This window comes from Macrotis lagotis, chromosome 1, assembly GCF_037893015.1.
Source record: "Macrotis lagotis isolate mMagLag1 chromosome 1, bilby.v1.9.chrom.fasta, whole genome shotgun sequence".
Taxonomy (NCBI): Eukaryota; Metazoa; Chordata; class Mammalia; order Peramelemorphia; family Peramelidae; genus Macrotis; species Macrotis lagotis.
In genome coordinates, this window is record NC_133658.1 from 370,981,053 (window position 1) to 371,005,114 (window position 24,062).

Sequence of the window (24,062 nt, forward strand, 5' to 3'; positions counted from 1 at the left end):
AACCAGATAAAATCTTCTGAATGAGGTTTGGTCTACTGCATTCTGATTTCAGGGATGGTTCCAGTGCAATCCCTGAAGTTGAGAGTTCCACCAGTATTTAAGGGGTCAGAGTCAAACTCCTAGTGTCAATATTGGCCTGAATGCTAATGAAGATTTTATTAACTAAAATCATTATGTAATACAGAGAAGCTTTAACTTTTATATAATTATGCAAGCAACTATAACCAAAACATTGGGCATTGAAGAATTCTTTTGTCATTTTAATTCCCTGGGTCTGGGACAGAGGTGCAGTGATAGATACAGAACCTGAAAGGTCCCTAGCTCAACCCCTTATTTTGACAGGTGGGAAAACTGAAACCCCTGACATTGCACAGGTTATAAGCCTTCTGTTAAACAGGATTTTAATTCAGTCCTCTGACTGAGATCCAGGTCCAATGTTCTTTCCCCTATACCATTCTACCTGCCAGATGCTGAGATCCTAAAGGCAAACTCAGCAAGCATATTTACTTGGGTCTCATTTTTTCAACTGATTTTTAAAATTCATTTAAAAAATTTTTTTCTTGAGAGCAGTTAAGTGACACAATGGATAGGTATCAGACCCAGAATCAGGAAAACTCATCTTCAAGTGTGGCCTCAGTCTCTTCCTGTGTGACCCCAGGCAAATCATTTAACCTGGTTTGTCTCAGTTTCCTCAACTGTAAAATGAATTGGAAAAGAAATGTCAAATCACTCCAGTATCTTTGTCAAGAAAACCCCAAATGGAGTCCTAAAGAGTGGGACACAGCTAAAACAAATGAACATCACACCTCCCTATCTTACCAGGGCTAGCAGTGCAGGAGCCATTCATGACCCAATCCCATTATGGATGCACCTGCTCCATTGCTGGCCTGGGCTATTTTGTCCCAGGTAGCCTGGCGGCCAACCTTCCCTTAACCCCTTCCAGCTCACCAGGAGCTGGTGCCAGATTTAGTTCAATCATTTGATTAGCTCATAATTCTTAAACTTGAGCCTTCACCGAGACAGGGATTACTGGCACTATCCAGGCCTGCTAGTCTATCAAAAACTTATGTATAAAAATTCCAAACTCCCATGAAGATAAATCAGAAAACTACTGTGGATACTTACATAGAAGCCGTTATCATTATTAGAAACAATGCCATCAAGATATGCTTGCCTAGTTATTTCAAATAGATGCTAATCTTCCAAATATAAGATGTACTGGAAAGAGCACCTGAACTCAGAAAACTTGGGCTCCAACTCCAACACACAATTTATTGATTTTCTGATCTTTGTCATGTAATCTGGTGGGCTCCTCATTCATAAAAAGAGATTAATGATCCCTAAGGTTCCTTGAAGATTGGAATTCTATGAGTCTATAGTATGCCTCTTTAAAAAAATGCCATGCAAGAAGGGAGGAACTCAGATTTCTAGTCCTTACCTCTTCCCAAATATGCATACCTCCCTTATCTTACTTTTCTCCTTCCATCTAAAGACAGAGAATTAGAATAGATTATTTTTTTAAATCTCCTTTACTTATTAGCACCTTGGTTAAGTGACTTGCCCAAGGTCACCCAGCTAGGTAATTATTAAAGTGTCTGAGGCTGGATTTGAACTCTGGTCCTCCAGGATTGCTGCTCTATCCATTGTACCACCTAGCTACCCCAGCTCCTTATTCTTAATAACAACACAGTTCTATAAAGCTTTAACATTTTCAGAGCATTTACTCACAATAATTCCATGTATTTATCCCACTTTTCCATATGAAGAGGCTAAATATAGTTCAGGGGGCTTCAATTCCCTTATTTGAAGGATTTGCAGCCCTGTCAGGATAAGTGACCTTATCAGACACATGTCAGCTATGATAAAAATGGTTTGTTGATTGATGTCCCATAGGAAATGAGTTAAAGTTATCTACTCAAGATAGCCTTCAGCCACATTACCAACCATCATGAGTGAGAACCAACAAACTTGAGTGAACAAACCTCAGAAAACTTTTTAAAAACTCCTTCAGAGAAAAGATAGGTTTTAGAAAATATTTTTGACAGATAACATGCCATCTTTCTAAAGAAAAGGATCACAGGTTTAGAAATGGAAAAGACTTCAAAATCCATCTACCTGAACCCTTCATTTTACAGATAAGGAAACAAGACCCACGTAGATGAAATGACTTGAAACAGATCACATAGGTAGTAGATAGTATGAAATGGATTTAAACTCACATCTTCTCAATCCAAATCTAGTGTGAGTTCCATCATAACATATAGTCTCTTTTGTGTGTCAGTGTATATTCATGCTCCTAAAGCATGCTTAGAAGGATGGGTTGTTAGAATTTTTATTTAATAGGGTTTTCATTGAAATTCAGACTAAAGATCCTTTGGCACAAAGTATCTTTAAAAATAAAGGAACCACCACACACCCCCCCCATACATACACACATATTCATGATCACACTTTCTCTCTCTCTCTCTCTCTCTCTCTCTCTCTCTCTCTCTCTCTCTCTCTCTCTCTCTCTCTCTCTCTCTCTCTCTCTCTCTCTCTCTCTCTCTCACACACACACACACATACAAACACACACTCACACATAAAGGAAAGCCTCAGTTAGCCACCACTTTCACCCACATGGGCAATTCCCACATGAAGCTGAATCCAGGAGAAAAATCATGAATAGGTATGGCTGTTCTTTCTTTCCTGAAAAACAACTTGAGAATGCGTGCCTAAGCTTTAGTTCAGTCCCTTGATTCACATGAAGTCACTTTGCTTCCAATAACTGCCTCAGTTTCTTTACCATAAAAATTAGTCTAGTCAAGACCATCTGGCTCAAAAGAGAAAATCTAAAATGTCCATAGCCAAATGATGAATTTGATCCCACCTGGCATCACTGAGTAGACAGACGGGAATCACTCACTCCACCCTTCTGACTGACTCTGAAAAGGAACAAATATAGATGTCATATGACATCATCTTTCCAACATCATTGCCGACTACATCATTTTACTTCAGCAAAACTGGGTCTTTGATTTTCCCATCTGGTTGGGACAACATGTTTGTGTCAACGATATCCCAAGGATAACCTCAATGGTTCAACAAACGATAGTTTGTTCTGTTAAAACAACTCTGTGAGACTTTAAGTGATTTTGTTATCTATTTACATTTTACTTCCAAAGGATATGATGGCTTGAGATAGTTGACAAAAAATAATATGAAAATGTCTGAGTTTAAAAAAGACCTGAAAGAATAGATCATGGAATGTTAAACCTTCCAGGGACCTCATAACATAAAATAAAGAATATTAGCACTGAAAGAGACTTAAGTTCTAAAATAGAGAAAATTAAAGCTAAAAGTAATCTTAGATTACAGAATATCAGAGCCTGAAGGGACCTTAGATTATAAAACATAGGATAATAGTAGGACTGAAGGGAATGTTAGAGCATAGGAAGAGAGTATCAAATCTAGAAGAAGCTGTAGGGAATGGAAAATTAGGGGTGGAGGGGCTCTCAAATCATAGAATGTCAAAGCTGGAAAGCACTCTAGAGGTATTCTAATTCAACTCCTTTACAAATGAGGATATTGGAACGTGACTTCTCAATGTCTCACACTCATAGAGGCAGAAACCAATGTGAAGTTCTTGCTAAACCACCCCTGCTGAAACATTGCTTCTTAGGGCTATTTTTGGTATCTCATTTATTAGTGAATCAGTGAATGAGAAGCATTGCACCTTCACTAGGTGCAAGCGCAGAGGATATTAAATACCTTATAAACTGAATGACTTTCCAAGAAAAGTGGTGAATTTAGTCTGAAGACCTGGTTAAAATCTTTATTTACCACTTATTTGTTGTGTGATCTTACTTAGGTAATTCACTTATTCTTTCTGAAATTCCATTTTCAACTTTTGTGCATAAGAATACCTGCTTACCTACTTCACAAAGTTGTTGTCTAAATCAAAATGTTAACTTCTGTGAAAGCTCTTTGTATTACATCACTATGAAAATGTAAGTTTAATAATTTTTATTAGGATTTTCATTCTGGGACAGAGGTACTTCAGCCTGGGAGCACTTTCAGACTCATAAGTCAGAGAGGCAGTATTGTGTTCTGAAAAGAACTCTGTGATTCACTACAGGAACAATGAGGCAGATGTTTGTTGTCTAATATAGTCAATGTATGTTTTGTATTGTTGTACTTCTTTATTATGAGTGTTCTATATTGGGAGTACATAAATCATTGAGAAATAACAGTACAATAAACAAAACAAAGATATTAAGAAAGCTTTTCTTTGTAAAATTATTTTATTTATTTTGTTAAATATTTCTCAATGTAAAACAATTAGATATTTTTAAATTTTGTTTCAAATACATTTCCTTCCTCTTGTCTTCCCCTTTGAGAAAGCAAAAAATTTGATATTGATCACACATGTGAAGAAATGCAAAACATATTTCCATATTAGACATGTTGCAAAAGAAAACAATAAAATAATAAAAATAAAGCTTTTCAAAATATGCTTCAATCCATTTTCAGAGTTCATCAAGTCTCTCTCTGGTAACATTTTTCATCAAGTGTCTTTTGGAATTGTCTTGGATCATTGTGCTCAGAGTAGCTACATCTTCTACAGTTTAACATCCTTACAATATTGCTATTACTATATATAATGTTCTCCTTGGTTCTGCTCATTTCACTTTACATGTAAAACTTCACTTTTCAGGTAAGTCTTCCCAGGTTTTTCTAAAAGCATCCTGTTCATCATTTCATAGCACAATATTATTACATCACAAAATTAACCACAAGTTGTTCAGCCATTCCTCAATTGACAGACATTTTCTCAATTTCCAGTTTTCTCAATTTGCTACCACAAAAAGAACTGCTATAAATATTTTTGATCCAAGAAAACATTTTTTTCAAAGAGAGATAGAGAAAACCCTGAATTTGAAGTCACAGACCTGCATTCATAGTGTGAATTGTTTGACCTTAGACAATTCATTTCCCCTCCCTCAGCCTTTCTCCACACCTGCAAAACAAGATTGCACCAAATGATATTATCTTCTCCTCCTAAAATATCAGTTAGCAAGGATCTAAGAGAACAACCTGATACAAGATCAGAGCCAGCTAGGTGACACAAGAAACAGAAATAGAACCAGAGATATCTCAGTTCAAATCTAATCTCAGACACTTAATAGGTATGTAACCCTGAGCAAGTCACTTAACCCCTATTTACCTGTTTCCTCACCTGTAAATTAGAGATAATAATAGTAGCTATCTTCCAGGGTTGTATGAGGATCAAATAAGATAATATTTGTAAAGTCCTTAGTATAGTTCCTGGAAATTAACAGGTACTATATAAATGGTAGCTATCACAGAATTTGAGAGAGGAGAGACATTAGAAACCATCTAGTTCAACCCCATAATTATACAGATGAAAAAATTTAGTTATAGAGGATTTGTCCAAGGTCATTCAGTGAGTAAATGATGGATGTGGGTTTATAAACCCAGGTCCTCTGGCTCTGAATCTAGTGTTTTTTTCCAATGTAACATACTCCAACTTCCATATTTGACTGAACATCAATTATGATAACAAGAGTTAATGTGGTAATTTGTTTGATACTAGACAGTCAAGCCAAATTTTTTTGTACTTTTACTTTCTCCCTCCATAGAACTAATACACACATAATTTATCATATATGTTACATATTGCATTGATGAATACACATATATATACAAGATATAACATACATGTGTATACATGTGTTAATACTCCAAAGTATATGCATATGTATGCATACAAAAGAGAGATAGAAGAGCTAGAGAAGGTTCAGTGAAAGATAACTAAAGTGGACAAGGAATAACAGTGGATATTATTTTATGAAAACAAGAAAAAGACAAAAAAGATGATGACATCCTTTCAGTTTGGAATGACAATACTAACAATTCAGAGTTCTATAAGTGCTTTAAAGTCTGTCAGATGTTTTCCCCAGAATAACACTGTGAAATCAGGAATGGTTCAGTCACTTTTAACGCTACTTTACAGATGAGAGCATTGAGGCCCAGAGGGTTTGTGACTTACCTTTAGTCAGATAACTTGAAAGGATTAGAACTTAGAGGTTACCATTCAGGACTCTTGGCTCTAATTTGAGTACTCTTCCCATGATACCACACCATCTTAGATGGAGAAGGAATAAGATATATAAAAGTTACAAAAAATATAGTGACAGGGAGGTCTTATACCAAATTTGAAGGAAGAAACAAACAATAATTCTTTGAAAACTTGAGATACATTATTAGGAATATGACTTCATACAACAGGAAATTTGTGAAACTCATTACCATTCCCACTACCACCACCACTATTTCAAAATGATGTTTAAAATATAAAGAGCTTTTTTATCTTTCAGCAGCATCCATTTTTTTCAAAATTTCATATGTAGAGTTCTCAAACATTTAACTGTGCAAAGTACATTTCTACTTCCATGAATAATTCACATCTATATTATTATGTCAAAGTTTATAAACTATTTTTATCCTAAATGAATCTGCAAGGTAGATAATACTAATAGTTTACTAAAGGAAAAAAAACCCTGAGGTTCAGGGAGATTGAACAATTTACATGGTAAAAAAATAAAATCACTGTCTGTGAAGTCAGAGAGCCTAGGTCCAATCTTATGTCTGATATCCCCTATATAACCTTAGACAAGTCACTAACTCTGGATCTCAGTTTCCTGGTTACTGGAAGGAGTTGGGATAGATTATCTATTAGGTTCATTTGAACTCTAGATATAAATTCTATAATCCATGATCCTAAGCTAATAAATGGGATTTGAAGCAGGTCCCCTTAGCTCAGATACAGTTTACTTTTGTAATTGAGCCAACCAAGTCTGAACTTATTAGTAAACAGTTACAGAAAGGTAATCATAGTGGCAAGTAAGTGATTAGATCCTATTGTCTCCTTTGGGCAAATAAATTAAGTTTTTGAAATTTTTACAAATCCAGACCATAATCCAAAGTCAGATGAATCACATTTGACCTGTGGGACACATTTAAGCTATCTAGAATTTAAATAAATTCATGTATGAGATCTTTTTTTTTTTTTTAGTTTTTTGCAAGGCAATGGGGTTAAGTGGCTTGCCCAAGGCCACACAGCTAGGTAATTATTAAGTGTCTGAGGCCAGATTTGAACTCGGGTACTCCTGACTCCAGAGCCGGTGCTCTGTCCACTGCACCACCTAGCTGCCCCCATGTATGAGATCTTAAAAGGATTATTAAAAAAAAAGATGAGACTTAAGGCTGATATATCTCTAAATGTTGAAGATGATGGCTCTGTGTCTCTTTTTCCATCTGTGAAATGTAAATACGTGTCCTTTCTAATTTACATGGCTTTTCTAAGAATCCTGCAAGATAATGACTTTAAAAAGGAAATTTTTTAAAAAATGTTTCTTTAAAAAATATTTTGACTCATTTCCAACTCAGCAAATTGGTTAAGATGACAAAAAAGATAGGAATGATCAATGTTGTAGGGATCATGTAAAGACAGATATTTTTGGTATAGTTGTAAATTATTTCAATCATTTTGGAAAGCAACTTAAATTATGCAAATAAAGTGACTAAAATGCCCATATATTTTGTTTTATATAGAGATTCCACTTAAAGGCAGAGGTCACTGAAAAAAAAAAGGTTCCATAGATACCAAAACATTTATAGCACACTTTGTAGGGGAGCAAAGAAACTAGAAATTAAGTAGATGTTCATCAACTGGCAGGTAACTAAACAAATTGTGGTACATTAATATAATGGAGTATTACTGCAATGTAATTTTGGCAGCATAGTAATATTGAAAAATATTAAAAATAAAAATGATAAATATAATGAATACAGTGAAGCAGGAATTAACTGAACCAATGTAAGTGAAGTAAGCAGTTAAGAAAACAATACACTCAATAGCTTCAACTATATAAATGGAGAAAGAAACCATCAGAAAATAATAAAAAAATGAATGTGCAAAATCATAAAGATTGGTAAGAACTCTAATCAGCAAAATGATCCAACATAAGGAGGCTAAACTCAGGTTTATAACAATATTCTCACTCAAACTTAAAAGAAACCATATCACACAGAGAGACATGGGAAATATTCCAAGATCATTTACCAACAATTTTAAAATAAGTTTTAATATATTTGTGTTATCTTGGAAAATGGGAAAGAAATAAATCTAACAATCACTCCAATAGTTTATAAGATGGCGGGTCAATAATGATGTCTTGGAAAGAATATTAAATTATAATCAGAGAACCTGAGGTTCTGTCCCTTACTAGTTGCAGGTCTCTTTGGAGCTCCATTTACCCATTTGTGGAATGAAGAGTTTGAATACTAAATGAAGATGAATGAGTCTTTTCTTGATCTAGCTATATAAACCTGTAAGATTTTCAAAGAATGTAAAGTTCAACCAGAATCCCTGCTACCCACCTCCATTCATCCTTCTCAAATTATCTGTAATTAGCCAGGGAACTTCCTACTATATACTGACCCAACAGCCCTCACCCCCATGCTAACAGTAAATTTCTTCTTTAACCACTTCTCTTTCTCTGATGCAGAGTGAAGAGAGAAAAACCAGTAAGATAACTTATAGAAAAATAATAATATGGGGCAGCTAGGTGGTGCAGAGAATAGAGCACCAGTCCTAGAGTCAGGAGGACCTGAATTCAAATCCAGCTTCAGACATTTAATAATTTCTTAGCTTTGTGACCTTGGGCAAGTCACTTAACCCCATTGCCTGATCCAAAAAAAGGGGAAAAAAGAAAAAGAATAGTATTATAAAGACAAACCATTTTGAAAGATTAGGACTAACCCAGAGAACTTATCCCTACCTTCTCACCCACAGAGAAGTGATAGACTTAGAGTGCAAATTGAAGCATATCTCTTTTTTAGTCCATGACTACTATAGAAATTTGCTTTGATTGATTATAGATATTTCTAAAAAGGAGGTTTTTTCCCCTTGCTTCCTCAGTGGGGGATGAAAGAGGAAGAAAGAAGGAAGAGAATGCAGATCATCATAAAATTAAATTAAAAAAAAACTTTTGTTTTAAAAATACAAAGGACACAATCATTTTAAGTTAAAACCAATGTTGATTCTTATTAACAAGATCCAAACTTCAAAAACTTTTGACCAAATTAATTTCCCAAATTCCTTACCATATTTTCAATATAATTTTTATAGACCATCAAGTTTAATGTAGCTCCAAACTTGAAAAACAAACAGTACAAAATGCTGTCTGTCTGGGGTCTGGGGAAACCATATTCTATGTGACTTTAACCAAATCATTTTTCTTAAGGGTGGAACAGATGATTTGTAGGGCCCTTTCCAGCTTTAATGCTCACAGGATCACAGATTTTTAGAACTGAAAGGGACCTTAAGAGTCTTCTAGATCAGCCACTAACTTTTACAGATTGGTAAACTGAGGTCCAGAGAAATTTAGTGACTTGCTCATAGTCACACAGATAGTAAGTTCTCTGTTGCTATGAAGAGTGAGGTTCAATGCAGTTAGTTATATTCATTTTGTGCTTCAAAAACTTTTGCAAATCACACTTTATTAGTGTCAGCATATCCCCTCCACTGAATCAGATAGCAAGTCTCAGTGGATCACATGCCTTAGGAGATGGTCTTCACTAGCTATCATAACAGCAGCAACAATATCCATCATCCATGAGTCTTCTAAAGGCCAGCTTTTCTGAATTTAGATTGATTCTCAGGTGACAATCATCCCTGATTAGTAGATTTGTCAAAAATTGTGCTTTACTGGCATGGCCTTCATCATACCAATGTGACAATCAGATAATAATAAAAGACCATATAGGTGACTATGTCTGATAGAGTGAAAAAGAATTTCAGGGACTCACAGTGATAGGCAGCTACTATTCACTAGCTAAATGTATTTGGTGCACAGTTATTTCTAAACTAAAGTTTTCTTCATTCAAATTGGAACTTTTCTTTTATAGATAAAATGGGGCATATCTGAAGCCTATTTGGTGATGATGATAATAATGATGATGATGACTTTATTAAGTACTTGAAGTTTTTAACCCTATGAGGCTGCTGCTGTTATCTCTATTTTACAGATAAGTAAACTGAGGTTAACAGAAATTAAATTTCATTTTCCCAAGATCATACTATAAAGTGCCCAAAGTGAAATTTGAACTCAGGTCTTCCTGAGTCTAATCCAGCACTCTATCTACTGTACCACTTCATTGTCAATAATAATTAGTAATTATATACCAAATTAAAGTTTGCACAGCACTTTACAAAAATAATTTTTTCATCTAATTCACAGTATAACCTTGGCAAGTCATCATCTTGAAGGTTTTAGGTTTTCTTACCTAGAAAATGAAGGAGTCTGATTATGTGATCTCTCCATTTCCTTCTACTTCTAAGAAGCCTCCTCTCTCTCTGAAGTGCCAGGTCCCAGAGCTGGCAAGCTCCCAAGGACTCCCCCAAGCCTAAGATGAGGAAAGGAAGCAGCTGAATGGAAAAGAAGGTTCTCTACTGCTTTCCATTCATTTAGACTCTTCCCTTCACTGACTTTGGGTAGAATAGATTTTATAAGATATTCCCATTTTGTGGGAGATTTCTTTTGATTGGCCAGTTTCATCGTTAGGTTTGTCTTAATCCTAGCAGAGGGAATGACTTAATTAACTATTTTCTTCCACTGAAGACAGAGAGATAAAAGGACCTATTGTGCCTCTTCTTCCTTGTCTTGCTTCAAATAACCATATTTTATTTTCCAACTCATCCACCTCTGCCTTAAATTGCAAATCAGGAGCCTTGCCTCAATCAGCTTTAGACTCTATCATATATACATGCAGGGATACAGATTAAAGCATCTTAGAGCAAAGAAGAATTTAAGGAATCATCTAATCTAACCTCTTTCACTTTCCATGTGAGACAAAGCTCTTATGACATTTATTGAAGATCCAAGCTTGTGACAGAGATGGGATTGGAAATAATTTGTCCTAATTTCAAGTCTAATGCTCAAGAAGAGAAGTAAAAATTCATGCTCAAGTCAAGATATAACCTTCTTGATGACATTGGTCCTCTTACAGAGGACCACCAACAACCAACAACAACATCAACTTAGTATTTAGTCCTAAGTGACTGCTAATTTTCAGGAAGGTAGTTTATTCATAAAAAGACTCCTCCAAGAAGCCTGATCAAAAGTTTGTAAATCCAGTGAATTAACTGCTATATTTGCAACTGCTACAAAATCATAATTTGATCTTGTCATAGTATGTGATCTTCTTAGATCTACTGACCAAAAGAAGAGCCTTCAATAATTATTTACCTTGCAGCAGGAAACTAGAGAACAGAGATTGGTTATGGTGAATGAGGAGACTTTACCCCCTAAAAATTGGTTGAAGACATTGGAAATATTCAGTCCTAAAGAAGAGAAGAGAGGCATGATACGAGTGCCTCTCTTCAAGCATCTGAAGGACTGCCATTAGGATGAAGGATTATGCATGTTTTGCTTGGCCACAGGAGGCAAGAACTAAAAGTAACGGATGGAAATTGCAGAGAGGTAGATTTCAGCTCGTTAAAAGGAAAAACTTCCAAACAATTAGAGTTCTCCAAAAATGGAATGCGTTGCTTTGAGAGGTACCAAGTTTCCCCCATGCTGCAGGTCTTTAGGCAAAGACTAGATGAACATATTCCAGAGATTTTTTTTTATCAAGTACAGGTTGGACCAGAATGATATTTGAGGTCTGTTCCAGCTTTGAGAAGGGTTTTTTTTTTATTCTGTAGATATATAAATACCAGCTTAAGATCCCAGAGATCTTTGAGACGTTTTTTTTTCCTTTTTAAAGAAGCAAATGATCCAGAAATACTTAGCTGCCCAAATTCATCAGATTCATGGGGAAGTGAAAACACATCAATGTTTGCCTACCACTATGGCAGTGTCCAAAGAAATGGCACTAGCTTACTGCCATCCACTTGGAGCCTGTCCTTGACCTGCAATGACAAATATGACCTCCTTTGTCCAGGTACTGTTTGCATGGTTCTTTTTCTAGGTTGTTGACTCTTATAAAAGATGTTAATACATTTATTCTTGGTGCTTGCCAGTGTCAAAGTGATGTCTTCTTGGACAGTTGCTCCATGTTAAAACAAGCTACTCAAATGTAACTATAAATAATTGTCTGGGCTTCATTTAGCTAACAAATGGCTTTTCTTCCTTTTTTTCTTTCTCTCTTTTTTAAAGAACAAGTCTAAAATGATATCATAAACAACGGGAGGAATTTCCCATTAATATTAAAGTACGTCTGGGTTGGTCTTTTTAATAGAATTTTCCAGAGGGAACAAGTCGTCCTTCCATCTTGTCCATGTGAAATCTGTTCCCTTTTCAGAATAAGATGCTTGGCAGCCTGAGTTCTTTAAGGCAATGGTCGAGCTTCCCCTCCCCATGGACCACACTTTCATTTCTGTTCAGGTTTTTGACTAAGGAGGAGGGACCATGGTTAGACTATGAGCAGCAAAACATTAATGCAGGTTGGTTCACAGAGAGAATCCAGGCTTGAGGAGTCAAAGGATATAAGATTGAATACCATTCTGCTCCTTGCTTGTGATGAGAATTTGGGTACTGAGGGGGTACACTAGAAAATTTAGTCAAGAATATGTCTTTTCTGAATTGCTAAACTTTTTTTTTCAGTCAGTACATAGTCTGAAGTGTTTCTGATGGAAATCAAATCAAGGCAAGAGCATAGCACCCTAGAACCCAAAAGTATTCAAGACCATTACCACTCTAAGGTACATATGGTATTTCTCTTTTGTCCTCAGTTACTTCGCGTTCTACTTTCTTTCCAGGACAATTGTCATCATACTAAATGGTAGGAGAATGGACTATATGAACTCTCAATCACCCCTTCCTGGTCCCACAAATCCAAATTTCAGCCATTATTCCACTCTATTATATTCGCAACAGTTTATAGAGTTTTTAATCATTTCTCAAGAATGGCCTTTCTTCCCCAGTTTGGGCTTGGATCGGAAGGATTTTGTCAATTAGCTCAAGAGCTTGGCTCTCCTTTTCAAGTCAAAGGAGACAAGTGTTCAAAGAATGTGAGAACAGGAAGGAATGTCCTCTGTCCCTTTCCTGGATTCTCTGAGAATTATGCCAAACATAAGGGCAGAGTTAATTAGCTTCCTGCCCTAGGAAGCATCTAGTTAACCTCAGGTTTAAAAGGGTCTAAAGAAATGGGGGGCAACTAGGTGGTATAGTGGATAGAGTGACAGGCCTGTAGTCAGGAAGACTCATCTTCCTTACTTCAAATCTGACCTCAGATACCCACCAGATATGTGACCCTGTCCAAGTCACTTAATCTTGTTTGCCTCAGTTTCCTCATCTGAAAAAATGAACTGGAGAAGTCAATGACAAACCAATTTAATATCCTTGCCAAGAAAATCCCAAAGTCATGAAGAATTGAACACAACTTAAAAACAACTGAACTAAGGAAATAGGGAATATGGTTCCCTACTAAAAAATCATTACAACTTCTATCTTGGCTAGATCTATTCTCATATCCAGATAGCACTTTAAGACAACTCCATTAGGTATGCAAATTTACTACCCTCATTTTCCAGAAGAGGATACAGAATGGTTAAGTAACAGGCCTAGATCTCCATGGTTGATATGCAACAGGGCCCATGTTTGAATCTAGGTCTTCTGAATTCAAACCCAAGGTTCTTTCCAAAGGGGTAGCCCAGACTGAAGTAGGCATCTGTACCTGCTAACACAGGTACAGTCTATTAAAACTGACACAGGAACAGTTGTTAAAACTGGGAGTTCTTTCTGTCTCTGAAGGCCCTGCTCTCACCCTGCCTGGTAATTATTAGCCTCACACACCTGGAAAGCCCTGCCTCATTCTGAGAAACAGCACACAACTACCCCTACACTCAGCAAGGTGCTAGACGCCAGGGGAGACAGCCCTTGCCCTAGAATTAAGTCAGACATTAGATATGAATTAATCATTCCTGATTCCCCTATCCACCATTCTTTCTCCTATAGGCAGTAGAACACTGGATTTGGGTCTAGAAGACCTGATTTGAATCCTGTCACAAATACTGGCTATATGAACCTGGAAAAGTAACTTAATTGAGATCTGAACCTTGGTTTCCTCATCTGTAAGATAGGGATAATAAGGGCACCTATCCTTCAGGGTAGTTGCAAGAATCAAATTATGCATAAGTGTGAGCTACTATTACTGTCATTTGAAATATACTGTAGCTTTTCTCATTTCATTGTAATTCCACATTAAATCATACAAAGTACAGGGCAAGGAGAGAGAAATATCACAAATGAAAATCAAGAGAGTTGTGATATGTTCTGATGGAGTATAGTATATACATATATATACTTCATATACTTCAATAAGCAAACATTACTTATGAAATGCAAGTAAAGATACTCAATTACAACATGATTATTCATTTATGAAAACATTCTCAACTTTGGAAAGAAATTTCACTATAACATTCTTTAAAAAGAAAAAGAAAAAAAAGGTCCTAAAGAGATGAAAACAAGGGCTTCACTCCCTCCCCTGCAGAAGTAGACAACATAGGGTATGGAATGATGCATATATAATCAAACTTGGTTGATGTATTGATCATTTTTTGATCATTTTGATGATTCTTTTATTCTGTGTAACAAAGGACACGTCACTGAGCAGGATAGAAGAAAGGAACTATTTGAAAAGGAAGATGATATAAAAAACCCCCAAAATCCAAATGAATTAATGATTCTAATTAATAGGGCAGCAAAGTGGCAAAATGAATAGGGCACAGGATTTGGAGTTAGAGAGATGTGGGTTCAAATCCTGCTCAGACAATTAATAACTGTGTGACCCCTAAGCAAGTCACTTAATCTCAGTTTCCTCCTCTATAAAATGGAGGTTAAAAATAGCACCTACTGGGCGGCTAGGTGGTGTAGTGGATAAAGCACCGGCCCTGGAGTTAGGAGTACCTGGATTCAAATCCGATCTCAGACACTTAATAATTACCTAGCTGTGTGGCCTTGGGCAAGCCACTTAACCCTGTTTGCCTTGCAAAAAAAAAAAAAAACCTGAAAAAAAAATAGCACCTACTTCCCAGGGTTGTTGAACAATAAAACAAATTAACATATGTAAAGCACTTTATAAAGCTTAAAGTACTATATAAATAAAATGTTGATGATGATACATCATTAAAGAAAAATACTGTGATGATCTGGCTTTAATTCCAACCTTAATCATTAACTATATATGTGACTACAGGAAGTCAATTTGTTATTCAGGGCCTTGCTATCTTATCTGTATTATGGGAATAATAGTGGCATTACACAAGTATTATGAAGGAAATACTTGCAAAACTGAAATCAGTATAAAAATGCAATTTATTTTCTATTAGTAATAATTCAATACTTCAGGGCCTCATCTGTTATATAAAATGAAATCCATCTGAATACAGATAATATGTTACTTGGTTCTAAGCCATTCCATAGGGCCATTACTCTCAACTTGGGCTACAAAGTCCTTAAGAATTTATGTTCTGGGGCAGCTAGGTGGTGTAGTAGATAGAGCACCAGCCCTGGAGTCAGGAGGACCTGAGTTTGAATATGGCCTCTGACACTTAATAATTGTCTAGCCATATGACCTTAAGTAAGTCATTTAACCCCACTGCCTTAAATAAATAAAAAAAAAATTTAAAGAATTTATGTTCTGGTATAAATTCTACCTTTAGAAACCCTGAGGGATCCTGTAGCTCTCTTAGACAGTGCCTGCCTCATAGATTTCCAATGAATTTCACACCAATGGATCACCAGAGTGCACCTGGGGGCAGTTTTGCTTATGCATTTGGAGGAGAGGAGGAAAGCTTCAGGGGGTCCTCTGTGATACAGTCACACTCTATTGCATATCTCCCAATGGACCTTCAGTTGATAGCTTTTAGAATTGATTGAATTATCCACGTTATCCCAGTTTTATGTCTCAGAGCTGGAAGGGACCTCAGTGACCATTCACTTTAACCCTTCTTGTTTTACTGATGAGGAAACTGAGGCCTCAGAAATTACTTAAGGTTACACAGATAGTATGTCATTGGTAGAATTGGGATTAAAGTCCTCTGGAGCCCTCCAAGAATATTTTAAAAGGGAATATATCAACTCAAATGCCTGAAAAGATGGGTTGTGTGAGGTAGACCTGGGTCAAAATTGGCTGACATCTGAAAATGAAATCTGATGATACACCTAGTAGCTTAGGAAGAGCCATCAAGTCTGCTCTCCTATGCTCTACTCAATGTTGGTAGGGAAGGTGGCAACATTCCAGGGATTAGTTACTGGTTATCTGAGCCCCAGGCAAACCAGCCTGCTTCCCTTGAAGGGAGGAAAAAGACTTGGAAAAAAGATGAGAGCAAGAAGGATTATAATTATGGCTAAGAGATAAAGAGAAAATGGGTTCCAATAGTGCCAGAAGCTGACCCAAAAAAATGTACTGTAGTAACCTCAGGATATAATGCATATGTGTAATAAGGTGAGGGGAGAAAGGAGAGAGAAAGTTGTCTCTTATATTTTGGGAGGGCTCTATATGCAGAAAGTTTTTGAAGGAAGGGAATAGAATTAACTGATGGCATGAGAAGGGACTATATATATGATAAAAATTATTAATAATAAAAATTGACATTTACATAGATTTTAAAGTTTGCATAGTTTTATTATCTCTTTTGATACTGACAACATGGCAAATTAAGTCCTTAAACCATCATTTTATCCTCATTTTACAGATGAGGAAACTGAAGCTCAGAAAGAGACACATAACCAGGGACACACTGGCCAGGGACACAGCATCAGAGGTAGAATTCCAACCCACTTCTTCCTAACTCCAAGTTCACTACTCTTTCCAACAGAAAGAGAGCTGGGTCGGGAGACCAGAAGACCTAAATTCAAATTTGGCTTCCAATACTTGCCAGCTGTGTGACCCTGGACAAATCACTTGACTTACTTTTGCCACATTTTCTTCAACTGTAAACTGGGGGTAATAATAGTGCTTACCTTGTAGGGTTAATATAAGGGTCAAAGTAGAAAACCTTTGTAAAAAATTACTTAGCATGCCACCTTGACATAATATAAGCACTAATTCAGCTACAATGCCAGGGGACACTGCCCATGTATATCACACACAAGGAAAGGAATGAGAGAAATAATAAATCTGGATGGCTGTTTCTGTGACACTGACAATGGGATAGGGTTCTCCATTTGTGATCATGGCCCAATGTGGACGAAGCCCTCCACTCACTCTCCTTGAGTCTGCTTATTGTCTCTGACTCTACAGTTGTAATGGTCTCATCCATGTTGCCGGTCACTTACAGTCCATGATCTACAGCAATGCAAGTCACTAACCTAGACCTCACCCAAGACCTATATTGTCCCTGATATTCAAAATGGAACTCTTCTTCCTCTTCTATAAATAAATCTCAGTTTCCTCCTCTATAAAATGGAGGTTAAAAATAGTACCTACCTCCCAGGGGTGTTGAACAATAAAATAAATTAATATATTTTATAAAATATTTTATAAAGCTTAAAGCTATATAAATACTAACTATGTTGATGATGATGATGATACAATAAAAAAAAAATTGGGTGATGATCTTAGAGCCAGAAATCCTGGATTTAATTCCAACCTTAAACATTAACTTTTTATGTGACCACAGAGAAGTCAATTTGTCAGTGATCAGGGAAGAATATATATAATTCCATGGTGCTCCCTATACATGAGAAACATGGTCCCAGATAAGTCTTCTCATTGAATGCCTTGTGTTACATCTATCTATACCTTTACTCCTTACTAGACTATGAACTAAGTACAAGGACTGGCACACAGCTGATATTAAATATTCACTGACATTAGATGAGTCATGAAGCAAGGAAGATAGAGAGCTGATCACAAATTGTTAATAGGAAGCTGAAAATTCATGGGATCTACCAATCTTCTGGATTTCTGGACACAAATGCAAGCAGTGATGTCATCAATATCAGGTTCCTCAGGGTGGCTAGGTGGTGCAGTGGATAGAGCATTGGCCTTGGAGTCAGGAGTACCTGAGTTCAAATCTGGCCTCAGACACTTAATAATTACCTAGCTGTGTGGCCTTGGGCAAGCCACGTAACCCAATTTGCCTTGCAAAATTCTAAAAGAGAGAGAGAGAGAGAGAGAGAGAGAGAGAGAGAGAGAGAAAGAGAGAGAGAGAGAGATAGTTATCAGGCTGGTGTGGAATAATGAACATGCTCTGGACTTGTCAAAGATCTAGGCTTGAATCCTGTCTCACTGGACTATGAATTTACTGGTTATGAAACTAAGAATAAGCCAGTTTACTTATCTATGTGAGCCTCAGTCTCTTCACTTGAGAATGAAGGTAAAAATGTTTGTAACATCTGGAAGTTGCAAAATTTAGATCAGATAGTGAATATGACTAAGGATGATTTTGAATTTGAAAATGAACCCAATCCTCATTGTTACCCTATAAGCTTCCTGATGTCAGGGAGCCATGGCTCATTTAATCACTATTTATCCTTCATTGGGCACAGGATCTTATAATATAGAAAATGCCCCCAAATTATTTAATGAATGGATGAAGGAAGGAAAATGAATGAATGAAATCACAAGCCTTCTTTAGACCCCCCCCCCAAAAAATAAGGCCTAGGCACCTTGGGGGAGATGATGACTGGAAGACCTGGGAAACAGTGATACCCAACTCCAGGCACAAAAGTCAGAGGCAGTCCAAAAGTTATCCTTTGACTCCTTCACTTTTCAAGTTGCCTTGTCTCCTCATGATGCCTTTGGAATGTTCAACAATTGCCAGTTCAGTTAACAAGACCCAGTGACCTGGAACCTCCATGGGCAGCTTCCCAAAGTCATCTCAAATCAGTCCCATGATGACATGAGCCAATATTGTACAACAGGAATCACAGACCCTTATCAATATACACCAAGGGAAGCACGAGACCTGGATGAGGCTCTCTGGGTAGCCTAAACATTTCTGGTGCTGCCACTAAATAAATTTTCTCCACAGAGGCAAAAGAGTCTCAACTGGTCTCTATTTTTCCACACTCTGTTTCTGTGGTATGCAATAACAGGTCACTGAACAAAATGAAGTTTTTTAAATTTAACTCAGATAATTCCATTGCAATTTATAAACATGATTAAGTCTCTACTTAATAGTTAACTATGTATAAAAATGTGAAGAACTCTTATGAGTTTCTCAAAAGAAATTCATAATCTGATAGGAAGATAAGATACACACATATACACACATAACATAACGAAGGGGAGAACATTATAAGAGAAGAAGAGGCCCTAGGATTATATATCTAGAGTTAGAAGGGATTTCAGAGACCATCTAGTCCAGGCCCCTTGTTTACAGATAGGCCAGGGAGGTTAATAACGTGTCCAAAATTGCACAAGTCCTATCAGAGGTGAGATTTAGATCCAGGTCCTGTGTCTCCAAGGCAAAGGGTCTTTTTTTCTACTATATTATGCTACCCAGATAAAGTAACCTGAGAATATTTGAAGAGAGAAAGATTACTATCATAGAGGTGTATTATCAGGGAAAGCTTTGTCTAAACTGTGTCTTGAAGGAAGAGAAAAATGTCAACAGAGAGATATGTAGATAAAATATGTTCTAAGTATGAAGACATCTTGCATGAATACACAGAAAATAAGAAAGAGAGTTTGGGATTGGCATAGTTTATCCAGAATAGAGTATGTAAAAGGGAATGGGAACCAGAAATTTACAAATAGAATCCTAATTTCCAGTGATCCTTGACTAATAATAAAGATTGATAATCACGATGAAAAGAGCCCTGGACAAGAAGCCTATTCACTGCTATGCAGAAGACTTTAGATCAATTATGTAAAATGCTCTGAGCAGCAATTTCAATATTTAGAAGACTGAATTTCATTAGGATAATATAGAATTTCTATTGGAGCAACAGGTGACAAAATGGAGAGCTGAACTTGGGAGTCAAGAAGGCTCATCTTCCCAAGTTCAAATAAGATTCATACACTTAGTAACTGCATGACCCTGGCCAAGGCACTTGATCCCTCTCAGCCTCAGTTTCCTCATCTGTAAAATCAAGGCATCTGACTCAATGGCTTCTAAAGTGCCTTTCAACTCTAAATCCATGATCTTCTGAGTCCAACAGTGCCTCAAAAAACATGTGTCGATTTATTTGTTTGTTCACTGATCTCAGATTCCAGTTAAGAATGACTGGATCTGATTGTTAGCCCCCACAGATTTGTGGGCAAGAGGAACAAGGGATGGGGGGAGGAAGACTACTAGTTTCTTCCTCCTGCATTATGCTGCTAGACTGTGGTCCCCCCCACTGACTCCCAATTATCCCAGCTCTGAGCCCCATTGAGGAATGAGGTCAGGGAGATAGGGGGAGGCCAAGCAGCGTGTGTGTCCTTGGATTCTCTGAGAAGTCCCCCAGCTGCTGCAGCTCTGAGGGAGGCTCGGGCTTCAAGCAGAAAAGTCATGGAGGCTGCTCCCTGACAGAAGAACAATGTTCCTCCTGAACCAGGAGCAATTCAGCTCAAATCAGAGGCTAACTGAATCAAATTGTAAACCAATAACTGGAAACAAACCACACTAATTTGCTGAAACATACTTTTCTTTTTTAACTGAACAGTGAACCCAAGGGTTTTTTCAAAAAACACCTCATGAACCAGTTTGGACCAGAGTTAAAGCTGTGTACATTCTCCAGTCACTGAACCTGAACAATACAGGGACAGCAAAATAGCCCCAGAATGAAACCAATAGTTTATGGGTTGATTTGCCTGAAGAAACAGGATGGGTGTGGCAAGGAGGGAGGAGGGCTCCCACCCCACCCCCCACCCCCACCATAGCTCTGCAGGGCAGGCTATTGTGCTCTAAGGAAACAGAGGGGAAATCAAGCTAAGCCACAGGCCAACCTTAACCTTTACTAAGTAAGGGCCAACCTTGTAAAAGAGGATCCAGGCTCCAAGAGAACAATAGATCGTGGTACCCTCTGGGAGCCTGCATCCGCTAGAGCAAAACAAGTATTAACAAGAATCCTGACCAAGGCAGGGACAGTTTGGCCCCAAAGAGCACCAGATCAAAGAGGGTTCATACCCTGTTCTTGCCATTCATTACCTGTATCAATTTGGGAAGTCGATTCACATTGGTGGGACTCAGTCTCCATATCTGTAAAATGAGAAGGTTGGGTTAGATTGCCTCTGAAGTTCCCTTCAGTTCCCACTTTGTGATTGCAAATATTATATAACATTCAGAATACTAGAGGAAATAAAGCACTCCAAGGAATATTGAGGAGGGTGGAAACACTTTCAACCTCAGAGATCAGATAAGGAATTGCTTGAGCTGAAGTTTAAAAGAAAGATGATCACAAAAGATAGCTATAAGGAAGGGCTATGTTCCAGCTATGGGGTACAAGCTACACTGAATACATGGAGGCTGAGATGGCAGATCAAATTTAGAAAAAAAAAAAATTAGTCAGCCTGTTTGACTGGAATGTAGAGTGTATATAAAAGGGGAATGGGGGTGGCTAGGTGGAACAGTGGATAGAGCACTGGCCCTGGAGTCAGAAGTACCCTAGTTCAAATCCGGCCTCAGACACTTAATAATTATCAAGCTATGTGGCCTTGGGCAAGCCACTTAACCCCACTGCCTTGCAAAAAAACCTAAAAAAAAACAAAAATAAAAAAATAAAAGGGGAATAGTGAGAGTCACACAAAGCTGGCATAGATTGGATTGTGAAAGGCCTGAAGTACAAAGCTGTCACTGATGTTTGTTCTTTGTTTTTGAAGAAGATCATGATATCAGGGAGGTGTTGTCATCACATGACCTTAAATTGAATTTGATTGAGGGGCTACTGGGCAGAGTCACCAGCCCTACCTTCTCCTCTGGAGTCATTTGGATCTAGTGGCCAGATATGGATCAGGACAACTGGAAATGGTCCTGGATGTGCCGCAATCGAGGTTAAGTGTCTTGCTTAAGGTCACACTATTAGTAAGTGTCAAGTAGTCTGACTCCAGGGTTAATGTTCTATCTCCTGTAGCACTTAGCTAATGGCTAAGGGACAGAATGCTATGAAGTTTCTGTACATTTTGGAGTGAAACAACATAGAGGTAAACATTTGGTATGCTACTTTGGCAACTATATGATATAAGGACTAAAGAAGGTAGAAATTGGAGGCTAGGAGGTAAGTTAGGAGGTGATGACAATAGTCTAGGTAGGTTGTGATAAGACCCTGAACCAGAGTTGAATCATCCCTATGAGTGCCAAGGTGTTCAAATTCAGATGCTATTGCTATCACCTTTATTACTTCATCAAGGAGAAACAAGAAAGCTAAGAGAAGAGGAAGTGAGAGGCACCATGGAGATAAAATTGATAGGACACTGTGATTGATTAAATGGGAAGAGAGAGAAGAGTCAGGAAGTCTCTTTTACTGAAAGTATATCAGCACATCAGCAGGAATAGGGGTTTGGGGAAGACATCTTTGGGAGGAAAAAAAGAAAAGGTCCATTTAGGACAGGTTAAGTTTGGGATGTAACTAGAACATCTAGGTGAAAATGAACAGAAGATAGACTGCAACTGGAAAAATAGATGCCAAGACAACTACAGATGGGATTTGAAATTCAATTAATCTATATGTAAATGACCCTTGGCAGAATAAAGTTGTAGATAAATCAATGAGGATGGGTACTGAGTACAAACCATTAGATTTAGTAAATAAGAGATTCAATCAATTAATCAATAAGCATTTAATAAGCATTTATTAAACATTAAAAATAATATTAATGTGCAAAGGTTCTATGCTAAGTTCTAGATATATAAAGATAGGTAAAAGATAACCCTTTGTCTCAAGGAGCTCACAATGGTCAAAGTTAGAAGATACAGAAATGGAGTGTCATGTGAAAGAAAAGGTGGAAAGAAGTAAAGTGTAAGAAAACTGAAAGGGTAAGAAGAGTTTCAAAAGCCAAATAAGGTTTTGGATTTGATCCTAGAGGTAACAGAAAGCCACTGGAGTTTATTGAATATGATACGACATATTCAGACATATTTTAGGAAGATCAATTTGACAGCTGACTAGAGGATATACTGGAGTGGGGAGAGACTTGAGGCAGGCAAAACCACCAGCAGGCTAATCCAATGGGCTAGATATAAAGCAATGAGGACCTGAACCAGATTGTTGGCAGTGTCAGAGGAAAGAACAGGGTAAGAAATGTGATGAAGGCAGAAAGAACATGACAACTAGTTGGATGTGGGGGGGGGGAGTGGGGGGGGGAAGGATTTGAGTAAAATACCCAGGATTCCAACCAGGGTCACTGGAGAGATGGTGGTTCTTTCCAATAATAAGTTATTGTAATTTGTCCTTCATTTTGAAGAAGACTACAACATCAGGGAGGTGATGCCATAACAAGCATATGAATTAGATTTGAGTAAGGGGATGCTGAGCTAAGTCACCAGCCTCACTTTCTCCTCCAGAGTCATCCGGATCCAGTGGCCAGATATGGATCAGGATGAGTAGAGATAGCCCTGGATGTGAGGCAATCAGGATTGTGACTTGCCCAAGATCACACAGCTAGTAAAGCTATATTCAAATTCCAGTCTTCCTAACTCTAAGGTCAGTGCTCTATTCATTGCACCACCTAGTTGATCACAGGTGGAAATATCTAATAAGTAACTGAAAATACAGGACTGGACGTCAAGAGCTAGGTTAGGGCTGGATAAATAGATCTAAGAATCATCAGCATGGAGATGATAAGTGAATGCACAGGAGTATCACCAAATGCAAAAAGAAAAGAGAAGAGGACTCAGGTCAGACTCTTCTAGGACACTCACATTTAACATGAATGAAGATACAGCAAAGGAGAAACAGAAGGAACAATCAGACAGATAGAAGAACCAAGAAAGAACCATGTAAATGTAATGAAAACTTAAAGAGAATATTAAGAAAGACTATTCAATGTGACAATTAAGAGATCATTGGTAACTTTGTGCAGAGCAGTTTCAGTTGAATAAGGTAAGAAGTCAGACA

The 24,062-nt window shown here is 37.4% G+C and overlaps 1 long non-coding RNA gene across 1 annotated transcript in view; it reads right to left on the reverse strand.

The window, feature by feature from the left end:
* Positions 1–2,160: 2,160 nt before the first annotated feature.
* The window catches only part of LOC141506006 (uncharacterized), a 134,323-nt gene continuing 112,421 nt past the window's right edge, over positions 2,161–24,062 (reverse strand). The window contains exons 6-7 of the long non-coding RNA XR_012473751.1: positions 21,158–21,208; positions 2,161–6,147 (exon numbers count right to left, since the gene is read on the reverse strand). This is a non-coding gene — a long non-coding RNA (uncharacterized LOC141506006). The remainder of the gene's footprint in view (positions 6,148–21,157; positions 21,209–24,062) is intronic.